This window comes from Meles meles, chromosome X, assembly GCF_922984935.1.
Source record: "Meles meles chromosome X, mMelMel3.1 paternal haplotype, whole genome shotgun sequence".
Classification (NCBI taxonomy): domain Eukaryota; kingdom Metazoa; phylum Chordata; class Mammalia; order Carnivora; family Mustelidae; genus Meles; species Meles meles.
The window spans coordinates 106,722,330-106,740,745 of NC_060087.1; the positions used below are offsets into that span (position 1 = coordinate 106,722,330).

Here is an 18,416-nt window from a genome sequence, read left to right on the forward strand (position 1 = left end):
AAAATACTTCCAGTATTTGTAGACATTAAGTAAATGCATTATAACTGAGCAACTATTCAAAATGTTTATGAGGAATAACTGAAATTCAGCATCTGAAAGCAACTCTTCCTTTTTAAAATATATTATAGGGCTGAAGCTGTTATTTGATCTGCATGCATCTTGATCACCATACTCACTCATCCTCCATTGAAATAAGTAGGATGTGTTACAGATATTTTGCATAAAATGGATGCTTCCCAAATTAATAGACTTTGTCAATTTACAAATTTAATCAATGCATGCTACTTTGCTATTCAAATCTCTTAAAAACTAGAGTAGAAAAAAGTTAAGGCAATTACTACAAATTAACAAGACATGTAGATTAATCCATTGAATACTTCTAAATTCATGTTCAGACTTAAATAATATTAATCCCCAAAAGAAATTTGGATAGTGTTATTCTCAAAAGGAGGTAATTAGGGGGGAAATATTTCAATGGGTATTCTTTATTGACCTCAACTACAAAATTAACATTTTACTTTGTAATTTATTTTAATTTTGATAATATATGAACCATGCAAGTTTCATAAACTAGGTGCTTGCAAATAATGCGGTTGTGATATCAATAGTAATGTCAAAACAAAATGAAATAGAAGATGGCGGAGAAGTAGCAGCCTGAGACTACATCAGGTAGCAGGAGATCATCTCGATAGCTTATCTAAACATTGCAAACACCTACAAATCCAACGGGAGAGCGAAGAGAAGAAGAACAGCAACTCTAGAAACAGAAAATCAACCACTTTCTGAAAGGTAGGACTGGCGGAGAAGTGAATCTAAAATGACGGGAAGATAGACCGCGGGGGGAGGGGCCGGCTCCCGGCAAGCGACGGAGCAACGGAGCACAAAATCAGGACTTTTAAAAGTCTGTTCCACTGAGGGACATTGCTCCAGGGGCTAAACCGGGGTGAAGCCCACGCGGGGCCAGCGTGGCCCCAGGCCCCGCAGGGTCACAGAAGGATCGGGGGTGTTGGAGTGTCGGAGAGCTCACAGGTATTAGAACGGAGAAGCCGGCTGGAGAGACAGAGCCGAGGACTAAACTCTCAGCTCGGGGTTACCTTGAACTGGTCGCGGGCTGGGTGAGCTCGGAGCGCGGCTAGAGGCTGGGGATACGGGAGTGATTGGGTGCTGTCCTCTGGGGGCGCACTGAGGAGTGGGGCCCCAGGCTCTCGGCTCCTCCGGGCCGGAGACTGGGAGGCCACCATTTTCATTCCCGTCCTCCGGAACTCTACGGAAAGCGTTCAGGGAACAGAAGCTCCCAAAAGTGAACCCGAGCCGATTACTTAGTCCGGCCGCCGGTAAGGGCGGTGCAATCCCGCCTCGGGCAAAGACACTTGAGAGTCACTACAACAGGCCCCTCCCCCAGAAGATCAACAAAATATCCAGCCAGGACGAAGTTCATCTATCAAGGAGAAAGCAGATTCAATTCCTAAGACAGCAGAGCAATTCCAGAGGAGGAGAAAGCAAAGCACAGAACTCATGGCTTTCTCCCCATGATTCTTTAGTCTTGTGGCTACTTCAATTTTTTTTTCTTTTTTCAACTTTTTTTTCTTTTTTCTTTTTTCTTCTTCTGCTAAATTTTTTTTTAAACTTTTACCCTTTTCTTTTTTAACATTTTTGGACTAGTTCATCTAAATATATATATTTTCTCTTTCTTTTTTATATTTTTTATTTGTTTTATTTTTTAAATTTTTTTCTTTCTTTTTTTTTTTTTTCTTTTTTTTTTCAGAAGCTGTTTTTATCCCCTTTCTCCCCCCCCACAATTTGGGGTCTCTTCTGATTTGGTTACAGCGCATTTTTCCGGGGTCTTTGCCACCCTTTTAGTAGTTTATTTGCTCCTTCATATTCTCTTATCTGGACAAAATGACAAGGCGGAAAAAATCACCACAAACAAAAGAACAAGAGACAGTACCGAAGGCTAGGGACCTAATCAACACAGACATGGGTAATATGTCAGATCAAGAGTTCAGAATGACGATTCTGAACATTCTAGCCGGGCTCGAAAAAGGCATGGAAGATATTAGAGAAACCCTCTCTGGAGATATTAAAGCCCTTTCTGGAGAAATTAAAGAACTAAAATCTAACCAAGTTGAAATCAAAAAAGCTATTAATGAGGTGCAATCAAAAATGGAGGCTCTCACTGCTAGGATAAATGAGGCAGAAGAAAGAATTAGTGATATAGAAGACCAAATGATAGAGAATAAGGAAGGTGAGCAAAAGAGGGACAAACAGCTACTGGACCATGAGGGGAGAATTCGAGAGATAAGTGACACCATAAGACGAAACAACATTAGAATAATTGGGATTCCAGAAGAAGAAGAAACAGAGAGGGGAGCAGAAGGTCTATTGGAGAGAATCATTGGAGAGAATTTCCCTAATATGGCAAAGGGAACAAGCATCAAAATCCAGGAGATGGAGAGAACCCCCCTCAAAGTCAACAAGAATAGGTCCACACCCCGTCACCTAATAGTAAAATTTACAAGTCTTAGTGACAAAGAGAAAATCCTGAAAGCAGCCCGAGAAAAGAAGTCTGTAACATACAATGGTAAAAATATTAGATTGGCGGCAGACTTATCCACAGAGACCTGGCAGGCCAGAAAGAGCTGGCATGATATATTCAGAGCACTCAACGAGAAAAACATGTAGCCAAGAATACTCTATCCAGCTAGGCTATCATTGAAAATAGAAGGAGAGATCAAAAGCTTCCAGGACAAACAAAAACTGAAAGAATTTGCAAACACCAAACCAGCTCTCCAGGAAATAGTGAAAGGGGTCCTCTAAGCAAAGAGAGAGCCTAAAAGTAGTAGATCAGAAAGGTACAGAGACAATATACAGTAACAGTCACCTTACAGGCTAATAATGGCACTAAATTCATATCTCTCAATAGTTACCCTGAATGTTAATGGGCTAAATGCCCCAATCAAAAGACACAGGGTATCAGAATGGATAAAAAAACAAAACCCATCAGTATGTTGCCTACAAGAAACTAATTTTAGACGCGAAGACACCTCCAGATTTAAAGTGAGGGGGTGGAAAACAATTTACCATGCTAATGGGCATCAGAAGAAAGCTGGGGTGGCAATCCTTATATCAGATCAATTAGATTTTAAGCCAAAGACTATAATAAGAGATGAGGAAGGACACTATATCCTACTCAAAGGGTCTGTCCAACAAGAAGATCTAACAATTTTAAATATCTATGCCCCTAACGTGGGAGCAGCCAGCTATATAAACCAATTAATAACAAAATCAAAGAAACACATCAATAATAATACAATAATAGTAGGGGACTTGAACACTCCCCTCACTGAAATGGACAGATCATCCAAGCAAAAGATCAACAAGGAAATAAAGGCCTTAAATGACACACTGGACCAGATGGACATCACAGGTATATTCAGAACATTTCATCCCAAAGCAACAGAATACACATTCTTTTCTAGTGCACATGGAACCTTCTCCAGAATAGATCACATCCTGGGTCACAAATCAGGTCTCAACCGGTAGCAAAAGATTAGGATTATTCCCTGCATATTTTCAGACCACAATGCTCTGAAGCTAGAACTCAATCACAAGAGGAAAGCTGGAAAGAACCCAAATACATGGAGACTAAACAGCATCCTTCTAAAGAATGAATGGGTTAACCAGGAAATTAAAGAAGAATTGAAAAAATTCATGGAAACAAATGATAATGAAAACACAACAGTTCAAAATCTGTGGGACACAGCAAAGGCAGTCCTGAGAGGAAAATATATAGCAGTACAAGCCTTTCTCAAGAAACAAGAAAGGTCTCAAGTACACAACCTAACCCTACACGTAAAGGAGCTGGAGAAAGAACAAGAAAGAAACCCTAAACCCAGCAGGAGAAGAGAAATCATAAAGATCAGAGCAGAAATCAATGAAATAGAAACCAAAAAAACAATAGAAAAAATCAATGAAACTAGGAGCTGGTTCTTTGAAAGAATCAATAAGATTGATAAACCCCTGGCCAGACTCATCAAAAAGAAAAGAGAAAGGACCCAAATCAATAAAATCATGAATGAAAGAGGAGAGATCACAACTAACACCAAAGAAATACAGACAATTATAAGAACATACTATGAGCAACTCTACGCCAACAAATTGGACAATCTGGAAGAAATGGATGCATTCCTAGAGATATATAAACTACCACAACTGAACCAGGAAGAAATAGAAAACCTGAACAAGCCCATAACCAGTAAGGAGATTGAAACAGTCATCAAAAATCTCCAAACAAACAAAAGCCCAGGGCCAGACGGCTTCCCAGGGGAATTCTACCAAACATTTAAAGAAGAACTAATTCCTATTCTCTTGAAACTGTTCCAAAAAATAGAAATGGAAGGAAAACTTCCAAACTCATTTTATGAGGCCAGCATCACCTTGATCCCAAAACCAGACAAGGATCCCACCAAAAAAGAGAACTACAGACCAATATCCTTGATGAACACAGATGCAAAAATTCTCGCCAAAATACTAGCCAATAGGATTCAACGGTACATTAAAAGGATTATTCACCACGATCAAGTGGGATTTATTCCAGGGCTGCAGGGTTGGTTCAACATCCGCAAATCAATCAATGTCATAGAACACATTAATAAAAGAAAGAACAAGAACCATATGATACTCTCAATAGATGCTGAAAAAGCATTTGACAAAGTACAGCATCCCTTCCTGATCAAAACTCTTCAAAGTGTGGGGATAGAGGGCACATACCTCAATATTATCAAAGCCATCTATGAAAAACCCACCACAAATATCATTCTCAATGGAGAAAAACTGAAAGCTTTTCCGTTAAGGTCAGGAACACGGCAGGGATGTCCATTATCACCACTGCTATTCAACATAGTACTAGAAGTCCTAGCCTCAGCAATCAGACAACAAAAAGAAATTAAAGGCATCCAAATTGGTAAAGAAGAAGTCAAACTATCACTCTTCGCAGATGATATGATACTATATGTGGAGAACCCAAAAGACTCCACTCCAAAACTGCTAGAACTTGTACAGGAATTCCGTAAAGTGTCAGGATATAAAATCAATGCACAGAAATCAGTTGCATTTCTGTACACCAACAACAAGACTGAAGAAAGAGAAATTAAGGAGTCAATCCCATTTACAATTGTACCCAAAACTATAAGATACCTAGGAATAAACCTAACCAAAGAGACTAAGAATCTATACACAGAAAATTATAAAGTACTCATGAAAGAAATTGAGGAAGACACAAAAAAACGGAAAAATGTTCCATGCTCCTGGATTGGAAGAATAAATATTGTGAAAATGTCTATGCTACCTAAAGCAATCTACACATTTAATGCAATCCCTATCAAAATATCATCCATTTTTTTCAAAGAAATGGAACAAATAATCCTCAAATTTATATGGAACCAGAAAAGACCTCGAATAGCCAAAGGAATATTGAAGAACAAAGCCAAAGTTGGTGGCATCACAATTCCGGACTTCAAGCTCTATTACAAAGCTGTCATCATCAAGACAGCATGGTACTGGCACAAAAACAGACACATAGATCAGTGGAACAGAATAGAGAGCCCAGAAATCGACCCTCAACTCTATGGTCAACTAATCTTCGACAAAGCAGGAAAGAATGTCCAATGGAAAAAAGACAGCCTCTTCAATAAATGGTGCTGGGAAAATTGGACAGCCACATGCAGAAAAATGAAATTGGACCACTTCCTTACACCACACACGAAAATAGACTCAAAATGGATGAAGGACCTCAATGTGAGAAAGGAATCCATCAAAATCCTTGAGGAGAATGCAGGCAGCAACCTCTTCGACCTCAGCCGTAGCAACATCTTCCTAGGAACAACGACAAAGGCAAGGGAAGCAAGGGCAAAAATGAACTATTGGGATTTCATCAAGATCAAAAGCTTTTGCACAGCAAAGGAAACAGTTAACAAAACCAAAAGACAACTGACAGAATGGGAGAAGATATTTGCAAACGACATATCAGATAAAGGGCTAGTATCCAAAATCTATAAGGAACTTAGCAAACTCAACACCCAAAGAACAAACAATCCAATCAAGAAATGGGCAGAGGACATGAACAGACATTTCTGCAAAGAAGACATCCAGATGGCCAACAGACACATGAAAAAGTGCTCCACGTCACTCGGCATCAGGGAAATACAAATCAAAACCACAATGAGATATCACCTCACACCAGTCAGAATGGCTAAAATTAACAAGTCAGGGAATGACAGATGCTGGAGAGGATGTGGAGAAAGGGGAACCCTCCTCCACTGTTGGTGGGAATGCAAGCTGGTTCAACCACTCTGGAAAACAACATGGAGGTTCCTCAAAATGTTGAAAATAGAACTACCCTATGACCCATCAATTGCACTACTGGGTATTTACCCTAAAGATACAAACATAGTGATCCGAAGGGGCACGTGTACCCGAATGTTTATAGCAGCAATGTCTACAATAGCCAGACTATGGAAAGAACCTAGATGTCCATCAACAGATGAATGGATAAAGAAGATGTGGTATATATACACAATGGAATACTATGCAGCCATCAAAAGAAATGACATCATGCTATTTGCGACGACGTGGATGGAACTAGAGTGTATCATGCTTAGTGAAATAAGTCAATCGGAGAAAGACAACTATCATATGATCTCCCTGATATGAGGACATGGAGAAGCAACATGGGGGGGTAGGGGGATAGGAGAAGAATAAATGAAACAAGATGGGATTGGGAGGGAGACAAACCATAAATGACTCTTAATCTCACAAAACAAATTGGGGGTTGCTGGGGGGAGGTGGGATTGGGAGAGGGGGAGCGGGCTATGGACATTGGGGAGGGGAGGCGAACCATAAGAGACTATGTACTCTGAAAAACAACCTGAGGGTTTTGAAGGGTCAGGGGTGGGAGGTTGGGGGAACAGGTGGTGGGTAATGGGGAGGGCACGTTTTGCATGGAGCACTGGGTGTTGTGCAAAAAGAATGAATACTGTTACACTGAAAAAATAAATAAAATGGAAAAAAAATATTCTTTACCACATTCTGGGGGATTCTGATAGATTTGAATAAATAAGTCAATGTCAAAAAAAAAAACAAAATTAAATAAAGATATTTAGTGGAAAATCATAAAAAGTGCTGTCTGTAAGCCTTTCTCATTTATTTAATTATGACAGTGCAGTGTTATAGCATTGTACATGCCTTTTATTTATTACAGATCATACTGTTTTGATTATGTAGTCACCTGCTGGTATTTCTTATACTTTATTTTAACTTTGGCTTAGGAAAAAAAGCCCAAATTCAAAATTTATTATGCAGCAAAATATAGGCAAGTGCTTTACATTGCAACACTACATTTAGTCCCTACACCAAAATCCCGAGATAAGTACTGTTATTATTCCCATGCTACAGATAAGGAAAGTAAAGCACACAAAAAAATTATGAAACTTTCTAGTAGTAATAGAGCTCGTAAGTAGCAGAACAGAAATTTGACCAAGTCTTTTTTGTCTCAAGATCCCAATCTTTTTTTTTTTTTAAAAGATTTTATTTATTTGACAGAGAGAGAAACAGAAAGAGCGAGAGAGGGAGAGAGAGCGTGCGCCTGAGCTGGGGGAGGGGTAGAAGAAGGAGAAGGAAAAGCAGATAACCTGAGGAGCTGCCTGGTACGAGGCTCCATTTGGGGCTCCACATAGGCTCTAGCATCATGATCTGAGATGTCTAAGCAGAAGCTTAAGAGACTGAGCCAGCCAGGCACCCCTCAAAATCCCAATCTTTTAAGTACCCTAATACATCACCTCTAAATAAGACTAATTGGAGGCGGTGGTAGGGAGTGCAGCAATATAGCAAGTTAAGTGTCCATCACATGCCAGGTTTTAGTACTGTACTGGATGTGGCAGATTTCCCATGGAGGGAGGTCATTTTTATCCAGGAAATTATCTTATCATTTGATAAAAATTAAAATACGATATCTATCTATCTCACAGGTACTATGAGACCTTTTGGTAAATGTAGTTAGTACAAACCTACCACCAGACTCATCATTTCAACAAAATGGAAGAGGACATATTAAGAAATAAGGAGTACAACTTTGTGAACCATTGCACCAGACTCTGAATTCTTTGGGACTAGGGACTAAGATCTTGTTCACCTTTGTGTAGCCAATGGCAAAAACAGAGCCAATCATAATATAGAAAATACTGGTTGTCAAGGGGAACCACTTGAATGGTAAGTTCAGCAGCCACTTACCATTGTATAAACTTGGGTCAATAGTTTCCCCCAAATCTCAGTTCTATGATTTCTAAAATATTGGTGGCTGCTGGGTAATATAAAATTTGAAAAAAAAGATGCATTTTTTTCATTTATGAAGCTTGCCATCTAATGTATGGAAGACACACCTATAATAATACTTTTCTTACTTTGCTCACAGAATTGATACTGTCAAATGAGCTATTGTATGTATTTTACACAATACAAATACTCTACAGTGATTAGCATTATAATTTTGATTATTTAAAGTTGTCATCCATCTACCAGTGCGGATTATTTTGGTTGCAAGCGATAGAAATCTAACTCCAACTAGCTTAGGAAGAAAATTAATGTATTGAAAGTATATAGGATAATTCTCTTAATCCAGAAAGAAAGAAAAAAAAAAAACAAACTGCAAGGACAGGACAGCTCTGAGAATCTCAGATATATAAAATAGAGTCTCAATGCTATGAGTCTTTTTTTTAATGTTTATTTTAGAATAGATTCAGATATACAGGAAAGTTGCAAGACATTTGTAGAGTTTCTTTTTTTTTTCACTTTTTAAAAATTTCTTTCCAGCGTAACAGTATTCATTGTTTTTGCACCAAACCCAGTGCTCCATGCAATACCTGCCCTCCCTATTACCCACCGCCTGGTTCCCCAACATCCCAACCCGTGCCCCTTCAAAACCCTCAGGTTCTTTCAGAGTCCATAGTCTCTCATGGTTCATCGCTATGAGTCTTTTTTTGTCCTCTTCCTTTATCCCTTTGTCAAATCATAAGAGACTCTTAATCATAAGAAATAAACTGAGAGTTGCTGGAGGGGAGGGAGGTAGAGGGATGGCATAACTTGATGGGCATATGTTATAATGAGCACTGGGTATTATATAAGATTAGAGGGCATATGTTATAATGAGCACTGGGTATTATATAAGACTGATGAATCAAAGGCTTGTACCTCTGAAACCAATAACACATTATATGTTAATTAATTGAATTTAAATTACAAATGTTAAAGAAACTGTAATGAGGGCAATAGCAACATATGATTGATAGCATAATCTTGCAAATTTTACAAAGAATTTTTTTGTATAATTATTTTATATTATATAAAAATGATAATATTTTATGAATGTGATATCTTGACTCATCAAAATATTTTTCTGGCTCATTTTCTGTAAATTTGCTTATTAGGTCATTAAGATCATTAAAATATATACCTTTAGTAACGTTATTTTCAATCGCTGTATTTGAAAATGATATCAGTTGCTCTTGGCAAATGGAAAATTGCAAATGAGTTTTGCTAATTTTTAAGTTTGAGAAGGATCTTTCTCGTGATGCAACTATTATGAGTTTTACCTAGGCAATGACACCATTGGGATAATTTGTTATAAATTAGTTCTAAATACAAATTTTAGCACATTTAAACTGATTATTATTTTACTTTTTTTCACGTTATTTTTTTCTTTTCAGCATAACAGTATTCGTTGTTTTTGCACCACACCCAGTGCTCCATGCAATATGTGCCCTCTCTATTACCCACCACCTGGCTCCCCCAACCTCCCACTCCCCGCCCCTTCAAAACCCTCAGGTTGTTTTTCAGAGTCCATAGTCTCTCATGGTTCATCTCCCCTTCCAATTTCCCTCAACTCCCTTCTCCTCTCCATCTCCCCATGTCCTCTGTGTTATTCCTTATGCTCCACAAATAAGTGAAACCATATGATAATTGACTCTCTCTGCTTGACTTACTTCACTCAGCATAATCTCGTCCAGTCCTGTCCATGTTGCTACAAAAGTTGGGTATTCATCCTTTCTGATGGAGGCATAATACTCTCCATCGTGTATATGGACCACATCTTCCTTATCCATTCATCCGTTGAAGGGCATCTTGGTTCGTTCCACAGTTTGGCGACCGTGGCCATTGCTGCTATAAACATTGGGGTACAGATGGCCCTTCTTTTCACTACATCTGTATCTTTGGGGTAAATGCCCAGTAGTGCAATTGCAGGGTCATAGGGAAGCTCTATTTTTAATTTCTTGAGGAATCTCCACACTGTTCTCCAAAGTGGCTGCACCAACTTGCATTCCCACCAACAGTATAAGAGGGTTCCCCTTTCTCCACATCCTCTCCAACACACGTTGCTTCCTGTCTTGCTAACTTTGGCCATTCTAACTGGTGTAAGGTGATATCTCAGTGTGGTTTTAATTTGAATCTCCCTGATGGCTAGTGATGATGAGCATTTTTTCATGTGTCTGATAGCCTGTGTATGTCTTCATTGGAGAAGTGTCTGTTCATATCTTCTGCCCATTTTTTGATATGATTATCTGTTTTGTGTGTGTTGAGTTTGAGGAGTTCTTTATAGATCCTGGTCTGTACTGTCATTTGCAAATATCTTCTCCCATTCCGTGGGTTGCCTCTTTGTTTTGTTGACTGTTTCCTTTGCTGTGCAGAAGCTTTTGATCTTGATGAAGTCCCAAAAGTTCATTTTCGCTTTTGTTTCCTTGGCCTTTGGAGACATATCTTGAAAGAAGTTGCTGTGGGTGATATCGAAGAGGTTACTGCCTATGTTCTCCTCTAAGATTCTGATAGATTCCTGTCTCACGTTGAAGTCTTTTATCCATTTTGAGTTTATCTTTGTGTACGGTGTAAGAGAATGGTCGAGTTTCATTCTTCTACATATAGCTGTCCAATTTTCCCAGCACTATTTATTGAAGAGGCTGTCTTTTTTCCACTGTATATTTTTTCCTGTTTTGTTGAAGATTATTTGACTATAGAGTTGAGGGTCCATATCTGGGCTCTCTACTCTGTTCCACTGGTCTATGTGTCTGTTTTTATGCCAGCACCACACTGTCTTGGTGATCACAGCTTTGTAGTAAAGCTTGAAATCAGGTAATGTGATGCCACCAGTTTTGTTTCTGTTTTTCAATATATCCTTAGCAATTCGGGGTCTCTTCTGATTCCATAGAAATTTTAGGATTATTTGCTCCAGCTCTTTGAAAAATACCCGTGGAATTTTGATCGGAATGGCATTAAAAGTATAGATTGCTCTGGGCAGTATAGACATTTTACCAATGTTTATTCTTCTGATCAAAGAGCATGGAATGGTCTTCCATTTTTTGTGTCTTCCTTAATTTCTTTCATGAGTGTTCTGTAGTTCCTTGAGTACAGATCCTTTACCTCTTTGGTTATGTTTTTTTCCCAGGTATCTTATGGTTCTTGGTACTATAGTAAATGGAATCAATTCTCTAACTTCCCTTTCTGTATTTTCATTGTTAGTGTATAAGAAAGCCACTGATTTCTGTACATTGACTTTGTATCATTGATACATTCTACTGTATTTCTGGTGTCTACCTCATTGATCTCTGCTCTAATTTTGATTATTTCCTTTCTTGTGTGTGGAGTTGGTTTGATTTGTTGTTGATTCTCCAGTTCTTTAAGGTGTAGAGACAGCTGGTATATTCTGGATTTTTCAGTTTTTTGAGGGAAGCTTGGATGACTATGTATTTCCCCCTTAGAACCGCCTTTGCTGTATCTCATATGTTTTGGGCCAAAGTGTCTTCATTCTCATTGGTTTCCATGAATTGTTTAAGTTCGTCTTTGATCTCCTGGTTGATCCAAGCATTCTTAAGCAAGGTGGTCTTTAGCTTCCAGATGTTTGAGTTCCTTCCGAACTTTTCCTTGTGATTGAGCTCCAGTTTCAAAGCATTGTGATCTGAGAATATGCAGGGAATAATGTCAGTCTTTTGGTATCAGTTGAGTCCTGCTTTGTGACCCAGTATGTGGTCTATTCTGGAGAAGGTTCCATGTGCACTTGAGAAGAATGAGTATTCTGTTGTTTTAGGGTGGAATGCTCTGTATATGTCTATGAGGTCCATCTGGTCCAATGTTTCATTCAATGCTCTTATTTCTTTATTAATTTTCTGCTTCAACGATCTGTCTATTTCTGAGAGAGGCATGTTAAGATCTCCTACTATTAATGTATTCATATCAATATGACTCTTTATCTTGATTAATAGTTTTCTTATATAATTGGCTGCTCCCATATTGGGGGCATAGATATTTACAATTGTTGATCATCTTGGTGGATAGTCCCTTTAAGAATTATGTAGTGTCCTGGGGTGCCTGGGTGGCTCAGTGGGTTAAAGCCTCTGCCTTCGGCTCAGGTCATGATCCCAGGGTCCTGGGATCTAGCCCCACATCAGGCTCTCTGCTCTGTAGGGAACCTGCTTCCTCCTCTCTCTCTGCCTGCCTCTCTGCCTAGTTGTGCTTTCTCTCTGTCAAATAAATAAAATATAAAAAAAGAATTATGTAGTGTCCTTCTGTATCTCTGACTACAGTCTTCAGTTTAAAATCTAATTTATCTGATATGAGAATCGCTATCCCGGCCTTCTTTTGAGGCCCATTGGCATGAAAGATGTTTCTCCATCCCTTCACTTTCAGTCTGGGGGTATCCTTAGGTTCAAAATGAGTCTCTTGTAGACAACATATGGATGGGTCCTGTTGTTTTATCCAATCTGCAACCCTGTGTCATTTTATGGGTGCATTTAGGCCATTCACATTGAGAGTGATTATTGATAGATACGTTTTTATTGATATTGTGTTACCTTTGAAGTCTTTCTGTCTGTAGATTGTCTCTATATTTCTGTTCAATGATATTCTTGGGATTTTTTCTCTTTTATAGAACCCTCCTTAATATTTCCTGCAGTGTCTGCTTGGTGGTTGCATATTCTTTTAAGCCTTGCAGGTCTTGGAAACTCTTTATCTCTCCATCCATTTTGAATGTCAGTCTTGCTGGATAAAGTGTTCTTGGCTGCATGTTCTTCTCATTTAGTACTCTGAATATATTTTGCCAGCCCTTCCTGGCTTGCCAGGTCTCTCTGGACAGGTCTGACATTATTCTAATGGGCTTTTCTCTGTATGTAAGGAGCTTCTTTGTCCTAGCTGCTTTCAAGAGGGTTTGCCTACAGTTATAATTCTTCATTCTCACTATCAGGTGTCTCGAGGACTTTGGAGAATCTATAATCTTGGGGGGAAACCGTTTTGCCTCTAGTACATGAACACTGGTTCCATTTGTGAGATTGGGAAAATTTTCATAGACAACTTGTTCCACTGTATCTTCTAGACTTCTTTCTTTCTCCTCCCCTTTCAGGGATTCCAATAATTCTGATGTTGGAACGTTTCATGGCATCATTTATTTCCCTGATTTTGTTTTCATGGCTTCTGAACTGTTTGTTCCAGGCTTCCTCCTGATCCTTTCTCTCTATCTGTTTGTCCTCCAGATCACTAATTCTATCTTCTGTCTCAGTTACCCGAGCTTTTAGATAATTTAGATTAGAGTGGAACTCATTGAGAGCATTTTGAACATCATCCCTGGTGGCTTTCAGTTCTGTCCTAACATTGTGAACATCATCCCTGGTGGCTTTCACTTCTGCCCTAATCAATTTGGTTTGGTCATCCATGGCTTTCTCCAACCTAGCTATTTCCTGGATAATTGTTAGCCTGAATTCCTTTTGCCAACATATTGTCTATGTGGATAGCCATTAGCTCTGTTGCAGAAAGTCCATCCTCTGTATTTTTCTTCTGTTGGGCATTCCTCCTCCTAGTCATTTTGGTGAGAGATGACTGAATGGATGTAGCTGGATGTATCGACTGTGGTGCAGTCAAGGTGCACCCTGGAATGCTTCTGTGTAATCAGCATTCCCCACCCAAATGAGAGAAAAAAGAAAAGAAAAAGAAAAAAGAGAGAGAGAGAGAGAGAGGAAAAAAAGAGAATATAAAAGAGAAGGCTCAGCACAAATGGGCCCCAAGGTAAGATTTATGAAGTATACAAACAAAAATAGACAAACAAAAAGACTGATAAAAGTATATGACAAGAGAAAAAAATATACATATATATATATAAGCCAAAAAAGGAAGAACCTCGTCAAAAAGAACCCCAAGAATAATATTTATATACTATCAGGACAAACACAAATACACAGAAACGTGGTGAAAGGAAAAGATGGGAGAGTGGTTATAAATTCTCAGTGTGGGTGAGGAAGGTTATTTTGATTCTTCCTGGATGTAACTTGATGTCTTTGTTAAAGGACTCAACTTTCCTAAGATAAAGGGGGATTAAAAATTGGTTTACCTATGGGGTAGCATTGATTGGGGAAAGGGGATTACCTTGAAGCTTAACTCTATATGTATATTAGAAAATAAAAATTAAAAAAGAATAAACTAGGCTAAACTAAACTAAAATTTTTAAAAAAATTAAAAAATAGAAAAGCAGAAGAAAAACACGGGTGTATGTATCAAAAAGTTCATGTTAGAAGGTTATTAAGGAATTTGATGTACTGGACATCTCACTGTGATGGTTAATAGGTTAAAAAATTATCTATATGTATAAAAAAACGAACCAGAATAGTGGTAACGTGTTAAAAATAAACGTTTTATCTATGAAGTAGTGGTGGTTGTTCTCTTGTCTCTCTCTTTTTTTTTTTTCTTCCTTCCTGGTTGGTTTTCTGCGGGAGGAGCCTGCCACGTGGGTTTTCAGTCAATGATATTCCCGGTTAAGTCCTCCTGCCCCCTTCAAGGGGGTGGGCTCTGAGGAAACCGTTTTTTTTAGGCTTTTGTTCTCTGGAGGTTTTTATGTTTGTTCATCTGTTTTCTCTCGCCTTGACAGCTTTTGATGGTTTTTGGAGGTTTATAGGAGAGCAAACTGCACCCCGTCCTCCCTCTCAGAGAGAAGCCTCAGACTGCTCTGCAGAGCTGCTGGCTGAGTAGGTTCCGTGTCATGGTCCCTGGGGATGCAGGAGCTCCTCCTTGTACTCAAAACCACGGCAGCAGCGGCGGCTGTCTGGGCAGCTCCAGAATGCCAGAGAGGTTCCAAGTAGTGATTGCACACTGAGATTTTCCCGCTGGCCCGGGCTGGGAGTGCCTGGTTTTTCCGGGTCCCAGATCTCCAGGCTAGTGCCTGTGAGCACCTCTCCCAGGGGAGGGTGTGGGGCACCTGCGTCTCAGGCTCTGATCCCTCGGCGGGGGTCTATGAGTGCCAGGCTAATGCCTGCCCGCACCTCTCTCAGGGAGGGTGTGGGGCCCGCGCGTCTCAGGAACGCCATCTGGCGAGGCTCCCAGCCCCTCACGGGAGCCAGACCCCACGCGTTCTCGGGTGCGCTGGTGGCTCAGGCACACTGGCGGCTCAGGGACCAAGACCTGGTTTCTCCGCCTCACTCTCTCTGGCTCAGCACCAGGGGCGGCTCTCCTGGGTCCGGGGACTTAAGTCCCTGTCTCTAACCGCCCCGATTCTCACAATTTCTTCCCATGATCCTTTGCTCTTTTTGAGTGCTTTCAACCAGACTCCCTGTTAATGCTAGTCCCCAGACACAGGGCACTCTCGTATTGGGGTATTACTTTCCAATGGGTTGCTTCTGGTGGCTCCCTCCCCCTTTTGTTTATCTTCCGATATCAGTCCGATGTTTCCACTCCACTTTACCTGCCCACTGGCATCTTCTGTCCTCGTAGAGATCCAGAAGTGTATAATTCTAATCTCAGGCTAATATCATGGGAGACCAGAGTTCTTTGGTAGGTAATCAGCTCACTTTAGGGTACAGGTTGAAACAGCACCTCCTCCTACTTCCCCGCCATCTTGACTCCCCCCTAAACTGATTATTTTTTTACAGAACAATTTTTCTAAAAAGATTTAACTTCATACAAATCACTTTCATGTAAGCCTGAATTTAATTTTAAATGTAAATTTATATGGTGGCATTTTGATATTTCCTGACATTTTCTGTAACTTGTTAAGGTTGTTGAAGAAATGAACGTGCTTACATGATTTGTAACTATTTTTTTCAAATTATTATTTATTCAAGTTAGTTAACATATAACATATAACACATAACAAGTTAGCTACACAATATTACATATAGTGTAATATTGGTTTCAGGAATAGAATTTAGTGTTTCATCACTTACATATAACTCCCAGCACTCAACACAACAAGTGTCCTCCTCATTACCCATCACCCATTTAGCCCATGCCCTGCCTACCTCCCCCACATCACCCTCAGTTTGTTATCTATGGTTAAGAGTATCTAATGGTTTCCCTCCCTCTCCTTTCTTCCCCCTTCCTCTATATGCATCTGTTTTGTTTCTTAAATTCCACATGTAAGTGAAATCATATGGTATTTGTCTTTCTCTGAATGACTTGCTTAGCATAATACACTCTAGCTCCTCCACATCATTGGAAATGGCAAAATTTTATTCTTTTAGATGGCCAAGTAATATTCTAGTATATATATATACACACACATATATACTACTGTGATATATGTATCTCCTGAGAATAATGAAAATTTGACTATTTCCTTGATGACTTAGATGATTTTACTTCTTTTTATTGTCTGATTGCTAAGGATAGGACTTCCAATACTATGTTACATAAAAACGGTGAGAATAAACATCCCTGTATTGTTCCTGACTACAGAGGAAAAACTCTCAATTCTTCCCCATTGAAGATAGTATTAGCTGTGGGTCTTTCTTACATGACCTTTATGATATTGAGGTGTTTTCTCTTTATCCCTACTTTGTTGATAGTTTTTATCAAGAATGGATGATGTACTTTGTCAAATGCCTTTTCTGCATCCATTGAGAGGATCATATAGTTCTTTTCTTTTATTATTGTAGTGTATGATACTGATTGATTTGTGAATATTGAACTACCCTTGTAGCTTTGTAGGAATAAATCCCACTTGATTCACCAGTATTTTACTGAGAATTTGTGCATCCATATTCATCAGGGATATTGACCTGTAATTCTCTTTTTCAGTGGTATATTTGTATGGTTTTGGAACCAAGGTAATGCAGGCCTTGTAGAATGAGTTTGGAAATTTTCCTTCCATTTCTATTTTTTTGGAACAGTTTGAGATGAATAGGTATTAACACTTCTTTAAATATAGGGACAGTATACCAGGATGGATGGGCAAGCTGACCTCCCACTGCAAGTCCAGTGTTGCCCCCTTGAGGAATCTCTTCTTTTCCCCAGACCACAGCCACTATCACCATCACTGCTACTTCTACTGCTGCTGCCACCATTATAACTCTCTATCTGGGCCTTGGTTTTGGGCCCAGTCATTTCTTCAGGGCCCTGAAGAGCCTAGACTACCCTAAGCTAACAAGTGGGTCTCAGGCCCCAAGTTCAGTGCTTATGTGGTGGTAGTGTGGGTGCTGCCATGAGGCATATCTCCGTTCGGCATGCCCATACTCCATTGTGCCGTTGGATTTGATTTATAAAACACACATGCACACCCAAAAATATTCAGAATTTCATGATGGTGACAGCAGAACATTAAATCAAGTGGGCATCCCCCTCTGGGATCAGAGTCTCCTTACCACATGGATTTTATGCATACAAAGCCTATCTTACTTGCAAGATGTGCTTACTTGGGAAAATAGGTCCCTGTTTATTCTCTGAACAGGTAACCACTCAAAAGTCTTAAAAAATCATTGAAAAAATTCTGAAAAAATTCCTAGATTTGGGTTTTCTTTATGCACATGTGCATGCACACACATACACACACAGAGAGACACATGCAGCACACACACAGACACACAGACACACACCCCTCACATTACTGAAACAAAAATGTCATTAAATAATAATGTTGCAATACATTCTTTTTTTTTATTTTATTTATTTTTTCAGTGTAACAGTATTCATTCTTTTTGCACAACACCCAGTGCTCCATGCAAAACGTGCCCTCCCCATTACCCACCACCTGTTCCCCCAACCTCCCACCCCTGACCCTTCAAAACCCTCAGGTTGCCCCAACCTCCCACCCCTGACCCTTCAAAACCCTCAGGTTGTTTTTCAGAGTCCATAGTCTCTTATGGTTCGCCTCCCCTCCCCAATGTCCATAGCCCGCTCTCCCTCTCCCAATCCCACCTCCCCCCAGCAACCCCCAGTTTGTTTTGTGAGATTAAGAGTCATTTATGGTTTGTCTCCCTCCCAATCCCATCTTGTTTCATTTACTCTTCTCCTATCCCCCTAGCCCCCCATGTTGCTTCTCCATGTCCTCATTCTTTTTAAAAATTCTGGTCCTCACCTACTAAAGGAATACAATTTCCTTGAAATATGACCAATTCATCTTG

At 39.6% G+C, this 18,416-nt stretch overlaps 1 pseudogene; it reads right to left on the minus strand.

The window, feature by feature from the left end:
• Window positions 1–17,360, minus strand: part of LOC123934743 — a 39,771-nt pseudogene extending 22,411 nt beyond the window's left edge.
• Window positions 17,361–18,416: the final 1,056 nt, after the last annotated feature.